The following is a 9258-nucleotide window of genomic DNA, read 5'->3' on the forward strand; positions in this document are numbered from 1 at the left end:
TGTTTCTTTTTATTTTCAGAAACAGGCCACTACCTTCCTCTGCTGTCAGAATTATGCCACTACTGACTTGTATAGAAAATATTTCTTTGTCATCAAACATTGGCCAACATGAACTGATATGTTAACATTTATTAGGCAGAATTACCATATTGGCCAGATGAAATTCCTTTATACAAGAAGGCATTTTATTGTATGACAGACAGGTGGTAAATCAAGGTATTTGTTTCTTTTGTACCGTATTGGATAATGAACTTGGTGTACAGGAGTAAATTCGCCACTAGATGTCACTGTGCATCTTCTAGCTTTTGTTTGTATCAACATCCTCTGTGTACCCATAGTTTATTTTATTTTTTACTTCATTTCACCTTCATTTAACCAGCTAGGCCAGTTGAGAACAAGTTCTCATTTACAACTGCGACCTGACCAAGATAAAGCAAAGCAGGACGGCAAAACAAGAACACAGAGTTACACATAAACAAACGTACAATCAATAACACAATAGCAAAATCTATGTACAGTGTGTGCAAATGTAGAAGAGCAGGGAGGTAAGGCAATAAACAGGCCATGGAGGTGAAATAATTACAATTTAGCATTAACATTGGAATGACAGATGTGCAGATGATGTGCAAGTAGAGAATAGAGATACTGGGGTGAAAAAGAGGGTAAGTAACAATATGGGGGGTGGGAAGAGGTAGTTAGTTGGGTGTGCTATTTCCAGATTGGCTGTGTACACGTACAGTGATCGGTAAGCTGCTCTGACAGCTGATGCTTAATTCTTAGTTACTGACTGCATCAATACCCTCGATTGATTGAGACTAAAAATAAGCACAGATCAAATTATTCATTTGAGGACTTTGTTTTCTTAGGCTTCAGTTACGCTTTCTGCACTCCATGTGTAAAATGTTTAACCCTGTCATTTTGATAATTTTATGCAGTGCTCTGTCATTGATTCAAAAAAAGATGTCATCAACATTGGTCTGTTAGAAAGGATAAGACACTGAGGTGCAGCCTTGTTTTGAGTACGTTGCTTGGCTTCAATGAGACACAGTGCTTGACAAGATTGACAAGTTATCTGTTGTTTTTAGTGAACTTTCCAGACCAAAACTTGCAGGTAAGTTCTACAAATTGGGCCACTGCACGCTTCTGGGTCATCTACAGTAACTAAGTACTAAATCTTCCACAGACCACACTTGTTTTGTATGATGCTCCAAAATAAATTGTGGAGAGTCACTCCTGTGTTATGTTATATATTAGTGTGGTTCTCTCAGGGTGATGGTGAGTTATTAGATGTATAATTGCAACATGATGCTAGATAGTGAGAAGGGCCTTTGGTTTGCAGGTGCCTGGGGTCCCAGAGGGGACTGCATTGCTCAAAGTGTTGCCATTGTCTGTGTGCACATCTGGGCCAGCTGGCCTTGCATGGTCAGGTGTTGGCTGCCTGCCTGGGAATAAGGCCACAGCTGCAGGGTGCAAAGCTCCTCTCCCACCCCCCTGTATGGTGGTGAGGGATAACAGACAGACCTGGGTTAAAATAGTACTCAAAATCTTTCAAATGCTATAGCTGCGCTTTACTGAGCTTGCCTGGCACAGAATAATGAATCAAATGCAAACCCCTACTATACGTCACTCCAGGTAGGTTCAAACAAATGTTCAAAGTATTTGAAAGATTGCAGATACTATTTGAACCCAGGTCTGGGAGACAGAGACACACTTGTGCCTAGAGGCATGGGATGCAGCAGTAGCAGTAGGAAGAGCATTTCCCTATGGTAGGGATGGATTACTGCACTCATCATCAAAACACGAAACCTCAGTTCTTCCTGCATGTTTCTAAATGCTAAAACAAGCTCCACTAACGGGCATCTATTTTGCACTAGGTCAGTGAGGTTAGGAAAGATAGTGTGATTGATAGATTAAAATGTCATGGGGTTTGTGGAAATATGTTTTTAAATGTGGCCAATCAGTGTAGATGAAGCGGAGCATACAGGTTAAGAAGGATTTTTAAGCCTTGAGACAATTGAGACATGGATTGTGTATGTGTGCCAATCAGAGGGGGAATGGGCAAGACAAAATATTGAAGTGCCTTTGAACAGCGTATGGTAGTAGGTGCCACGCTGCTGGGTTTTTCACGCTTAACAGTTTCCCGTGTGTATCAAGAATGGTCCAACACACAAAGGACATCCAGCCAACTTGACACAACTGTGGGAAGCTTTGGAGTCAACATGGGTGTGTGTGTGTGTGCTTGTGTGTGTGTGTGTGTGTGTGTGTGTGTGTGTGTGTGTGTGTGTGTGTGTGTGTGTGTGTGTGTGTGTGTGTGTGTGTGTGTGTGTGTGTGTGTGTGTGTGTGTGTGTGTGTGTGTGTGTGTGTGTGTGTGTGGGAAGACAAAACATCTGTGACTAAATTCTGCGACCTTAAATGGAGTGCACCTGTGCCCCTTAAGTTTATAGAGCCCATTGTCGGATAAACAAAGTGGTTTTCAGATGGAGAAGGGGGCCTATATAACCCCATTCATGAGAGCCTTTCAGGAGTCCTTCATGTATAGGGCCGGATACAATGACTTCATGCTGAAAACCTCTGTTTAGGTTCTCTACGACTAATGACTAACTAATCTTCAGTCTTGACCCTGAAAAAGACTTGGACCTGAAAATGGTGTATAAGTGCTGTGCTTTACTGTAACATGATGAAGGACAGTGAAACCCCTCACCGACATTTCAGTACACAGACCTTGTCACAAAGTCATTGTCACAGGGTATTTCAGTAGAAATAAAGGCTAAAGCATCTTGAGAATAGATCCATAGGTCCACAGGGGAAAGGGGAAATCAAACACAGGAGGGAGGTGAGGCCATCCTCCTTCACCCCACACAGGGCTTGAGTGTGACCTGACCTCCTTTGAGATGGTGATTGACCAGGGTCGTTGCTGTTCAATGTGGCCCCAGGCTGTTCACTTATCCCCCAACTGAAAGGTAAACCACACTCAATATTTCATAGAAATAATATTTAAAAAAGCTATTTTTTTGTGTGCAATTTTTCCCTCTTTCCGTTTTCCCTCCTTCCTTCCGCTTTTCCGGGACACAGCGTTTCCTGGCTGGAGCTTAAATAATTCCATTGGAATCCTCTTAGGATGGGTTCCCAGCACTTGGCAATTAAACAATTACATTTAATCAGCATGGGGCGACGCTTCCAGTCACCCTCATTTCAGACGTTGATTAAAAGCAATTCTGCAGTGGTTATTGCAGACAACTTTAGAATTCTGCAGTTCACATAGGTTTACTGCATGGTGATGTGGCAGGGTGATGTGAGGGGTCAGATTGGATGGCATTATGGCAGGTTCACTGGTGTGGCGAGAGGGACGAGAAGAGGGTTTTCTGGTCCTGATAACCAGAGGAGAAATTACAGCTTCACAGTCAGTAGACCTGCATGCACTGTCCTGTCCCTAATCAGACATTGTTAAATTACACAGAGACACTTTGACTCCATGGCACAGTAGATTCAAATGAACAATAGTTAGTGGCAATAATTGTGTGTGTGTTTCCATTATAATATAGGCATGTTTGTGTGTCTGTGTTTGGATTGATGCACCTTGACAAGCTGTTCCATCATACCATGCAATCACGTCTCTCTGTATCTATGGAAAACAAGGAAAGAGCTTTGATTTGTGAATCATATTTGACATGACATCATGCCTGAGTGAATGTGCGTGGCATAGAGCAGTCTGCTCTGTATATCCTGTCTCTACTGTCTCCTTGGCTACATCTCAAAAGTCTATTCCTTGATAGGGAAGTAGCAGATGGAAGCATTGGAGGAGAAGGAACCTCAGCTCTTCAAAAAAGAGGTGAGGACAGGAACAGGAACAGGGAGGAGAGGAGAGGACAACATTAATTTAGGAAAGTCTCCCTTATACTGTTTCCTATCTCCCCTCTTCTCTCTCCCCTCTCCCCTGTATCCCCTCTCTACTGTTTCCTATCTCCCCTCTCCTCCGACTCCGACTCCGCTCTCCCCTGTCTCCCCTCTCTACCGTCTCCCCTCCCCTTCTGTCTCCCCTCTCCCCAGTCTCCCCTATCCCCTCTCTCCCCTGCCTCTCCTCTTTACTGTCTCCTATCTCCCCTCTCCTCCGACTCCTGTCTCCCGTCTCCCCTCACTTCCGTCTCCCCTCTCTACTGTGTCCACTCTCTACTGGCTCCCATCTCCCCTCCCTCTCCCCTGTCTCCCCTCTCTACTGTCTCCTCTCTCCCCTCTCCTCTCCCCTGCCTCCCCTCTCTATTGTCTCCTATCTCCCCTCTCTACAGACTCCCCTCTCTCCCCTCTCCACTGTCTCCCCTCTTGCCCCTCTCCCCTGTTTCCCCTCCTCCCTGTCTCCCCTCTCCCCTGTCCCCTGTCTCCCCTCTTGCCCCTCTCCCCCTCCCCTGTTTCCCCTCCCCCTGTCTCCCCAGTCTCCCCTCTCCCTTGTCACCTGTCCACAGCACCATTGTTGTGGGTTGTGATAGAGGTCCAGGCCCAGCCTCCTCTACTCTAGTTCAACCCCTGTGCCTGTAGTGTTTCATAAGACGCCCCTGCTGGCTCTCCAGCCCTCTTAATTAGCAGCTTCCGTCAGCTGGCAGTGGCTTCTCCAAGTTTTGTTGGAGAAGCGAGTTCACACTGCACTAGATCCCCATTCTTTATAGATGGGAATATATGATGGGTGAGGTGAAGGGTCCACTGTTTTTATTTGATCAGTTGATCAGTCCTTTGTAGGACATTTATCCATTGCTTTCAGATGGAGAAATCATTTAGTGAATTGAATACAAGGTCTGTTGTTGTAAATGTACAGATGATTGAATTAAGCTTGAGTCCCGTACCAGACAGAGAGACAGAGATATGAGTCAGATTCAAAAGCATATATGAATACATACGATTATGATTTATGGATGATACATCTCAAATATAGATTATAAAAAATATAAAAAAAAACCTTCCTCAGTGAGTCTGGGAATGTAGCATACAGCATACTCAACAGCAGTATCATACTGTCTCTGTAACAATAGTCTCTTCTAATGACATTCCCCCAGTAACTCCTTGCCTCTACACGTCTCGGGGGACAGGCGCTACAAAAAGTGATAATTACATGAAATATACATAGAGAATAAAGAGAGCATGTTTACATAACCAGGCCCATAAATATCTGACTGAGAAGACATTGTGCTCCGACTCCTTTTAAGCTGATCTCCCAGGGATGCCATTTTAATGACATGATGGTTTAAAGAGATGCTGCTCCGTCTCGTTCCATATTTAATTAACTTTTTCTTTTCTGACGCGGCGGAGAGAAAAGAGAGAGAGAGAGAGGAATAAAGAAAAGTGTGATAGAGACAAACACACGATAGCGGAGGAGACAATAACAAACAGCTGGGAGAAGGGAGAGTAAAGAGGGGGGAACACGAGGAGACCTTGTCACACTTTTGTGAGCTGTTTACAATACAAGATATGCAAGAGAGGAGGGGGACGGTGGGAGAGAGAGGGGAGGGAAAGGGGGAGAGAGACAGAGGGAAATAAAAGAGTTGAGGAGAGTGGGTAAAGAGGTAGCAGTAAATTAAACAAGGGTGAGAGAAAGTAGGTAATACAGGGATAGCGAGAGAAAAAGAAAGACAGAAGCAGGGGGAATGAGGCCTTTATCTCCCACGAGGCACCATTATAGAGCATTTCCTAGTTCACCAATAAGCACATGTAGGAAAACAAATGACAAACTAACTGGCATTATGAGGCAATACAATTAGTTCCCCTTCCTCCCAGCCTCCATAAGGCAAAACAAACAGACAAAAATAAGACTTCACAAAAACACACCTCCATTGCAATGTGTTAGGCCTCCTCTGCCAGTAAAGCATTCAATCAAATATATCACATAAAACCATGGAATGACTGACAAGTCTAATTAGCCCAGATACAACTAAATCAACTCAATTCAGTATGGCTGTGTTTCTCTGTCTTTCATTCTCCATCTATCCCTGCCCATCTTCGAGAAGTAGCTATTTTCTTACTCTGCCCTCTTCTACACCCCCACACACTCAGACTTAGAGCAGAGGCCATGTGAGCTCGGCTCTTCCTCTGTCCATCCCCCACTCCCTCCTCCCTCCTGCGGCCCTGATGGCTAATGATCCCCCCTGCGTCCTGAACTAGGAGAGGCTGAAGGTGAGTCTCTCCCTCTAGCCATCATCTTCCATCCCACCCCACTGCCCTAGCAGACCCAACAAGACAGCAAAACACTTAAAACAGGGGGATTATTTTTGTATTCTCTAAAATGAATTAAACACCAAGTAATGAAATATAGACTATGTGTGGTCAAACCCACAGGAAGACTCTTGGCTCCTGCATGCCAGTGTGATGGGAAGGGAAGGTTGAAAATCTGAGAGAGAGAGAGAGAGAGAGAGAGAGAGATAGTACTGTGTATATAAATAATGCAGTGTACACACAGCTACTGCAGCTAACTGTGTAAGTGGGATGTACACAGCTCAAGAGTAAGTTAAGATCTAGATCACATAGGCAAAGCTCCAATGGTATCTTCAATACGTTCAGTTAATTTGACATTATGACGCATCGTTTTATTACAGACAGTTGAGGTCATGTTTGTTCTACTGTAGTAGTAGTGTTGTAGTGACATATTGTAGTACCTGTGTTGTCAGGTGTATTAGAGGAAGAGAGGATTTGTGGTGTTGCATGGGGGCGGGTGATTCACTGTTGCCAAGCTTCTGTGACTCCTCCAAGATCCGAAGGTGATATTCACAGCTACACACTTTTTTCTCCCATTATCACCTGAGAGGTTTTTTCTTGCCATCCACACCTCTATAGCCCATAATTCTCTGTAGGTTAGTTTTGAAGTCACTGTGATCACTGTGAAGTATTTATTTCTCTTAATTAAGAAGGTCTTCTATAAAGATGGATTTTTACAAAGAGCCTATGAGTTACAGTAGAGCTGATTACTATGCATCACAAGGATCAAGTTTGACACAGAGGAGATGAGGGCTACACGTAACCTAGTGGTTACGGGCGTAACCGAAAGCTCGCTGGTTCGCGTCACCGAGCCGACTAGTGAAAAAATCTGCCGATGTCTCCTTGAGTAAGGCATTTAACCCTAATTGCTCCTGTAAGTCACTCTGGATAAAAGCGTCTGTTAAAATGGAAAATACAGTGAATTGAAAAAAATACTAAAGGCGGCCCCTTTTCACACAGATTCGATTAGACATGGAGAGGCGACAATGTCCATTTTGCTGACACAGTTTTGAAAAGATGTCTCTCTGGACAAGAGAGAGGAGAGGGGACGGTGTGGTCATGGAGATCCTATTAAATTATTAGAAGGGATATGTCATAAACCATCAAAATTCCAGAATGGGCTGAAAATGGCAGCCATATTGGTCAGGGAGAAATCCAAACCAGTCTAATTGGAATGAATGGCACTAGAGGCATAACACTGATTTTACTTATGCAGGGAAATAAAAGTAAGGCATGTGATATGTCAGAAATGATCTAATAGAATTATTGTCAACCTAAAATATTGTCATACACTACAGAACATGACCAAAAATATGTGGACACCTGCTCGTCGAACATCTCATTCCAAAATCATGGGCATTAATATGAAGTTGGCCCCCTTTTGGTGCTATAACAGCCTCCACTCTTCTGGGATGGCTTTCCACTAGATGTTGGAACATTGCTGCGGGGACTTGCTTCCATTCAGCCACAAGAGCATTAGTGAGGTCGGACACTGATGTTGGATGAATTAGGCCTGGCTCACAGTCGGCGTTCCAATTCATCCCAAAGGTGCAGGCCAGTCAAGTTCTTCCACACTGATCTAAAAAAAAAAACATTTCTGTATGGACCTCGCTTTGTGCACAGGGGCATGGTCATACTGAAACAGGAAAGGGCCTTCCCCAAACTGTTGCCACAAGTTGGAAACACAGAATCATCTAGAATGTCATTGTATGCTGTAGCGTTAACATTTCCCTTCACTGGAACTAAGGGGCCTAGCCTAAACCATGAAAAACATCCCCAGACCATTATTTCTCCTCCACCAAACTTTACAGTTGGCACTACGCATTGGAGCAGGTAGTGTTCTCCTGGCATCAGTCAAACCCAGATTCGTCAGTTGGACTGCCAAATGGTGAAGCGTGATTCATCACACTGTCCAATGGAGGCGAGCTTTACACCACTCCAGCCGACACTTGGCATTGCACATGGTGATCATAGGCTTTTGTGCGACTGCTCGGCCATGGAAACCCATTTCATGAAGCTCCCGACTAACAATTATTGTGCTGACGTTGCTTCCAGAGGCAGTTTGGAATATGGTAGTGAGTGCAACCGAGGACAGACAATTTTTATGAGCTACGCGCTTAAGCGCTCAGCGGTCCCATTCTGTGAGCTTGTGTGGGCTACCACTTCGCGGCTGAGACGATGTTGCTCCTAGACATTTCCACTTCACAATAACAGCATCTACAGTTGACCGGGCAGCTCTAGCAGGGTAGAATTTTGACGTACTGACTTGTTTGATAGGTGGCATCCTATCACGGTGCCACGTTGAAAGTCACTGAACTATTTTCTTGACAATGTTTTTCAATGGGGATTGCATGGCTGTGTGCTCAATTTCTATACACCTGTCAGCAACGGGTGTGTCTGAAATGTCTGAATCCACTCATTTGAAGGGGTGTCCACATACGTTAGTATATATTGTATAATCATAAATACAGTTTTTACCGGTTTTATACACATTTTCTATATAAATAGCCTCTAAAATGTATGCAAACAGACCTTAAATGTCTAAATGTTTGTTTTCTTGAAAAGATGTGAGTGTTATTATATGATACATTAGCAGTAATTGTTGCATTTACAACTTGTCTAAGTTCTATCATCAGCTGATTTCAGTCAGTGTATGGCAGTGGATTGACTGCATCTGCTGAATGCAATGTTGGCATATTCATTATTTTACACAATATCTTATCACAGCACTGGCAAACCAAGGTTGACCAACTCCCTGACCAAAATGGCTGACCTTTATCTCACCATAAGAAGGTTCATATCCATTCTAGTATTCTAATTCCTAATTCTATGGGCGCGGTGGTGTGAGAGATTGGGTTACCCCAGACAGTCCCCATGGATCCCCGGCTAAATGGATCTGGAGCTCATGCTTGGGCGCACATATTGAATGCCATAAGAGGTCTCCCAGGTCCCGTTCAGTGGGAGGAATGCTCAGTCTTAACCGTGGTCAGTAAAAAAAAGAAACGACAGTAAGGAGAAGCTAA

This window comes from Oncorhynchus mykiss, chromosome 8 (genome assembly GCF_013265735.2).
Source record: "Oncorhynchus mykiss isolate Arlee chromosome 8, USDA_OmykA_1.1, whole genome shotgun sequence".
In the NCBI taxonomy this organism is placed as follows: domain Eukaryota; kingdom Metazoa; phylum Chordata; class Actinopteri; order Salmoniformes; family Salmonidae; genus Oncorhynchus; species Oncorhynchus mykiss.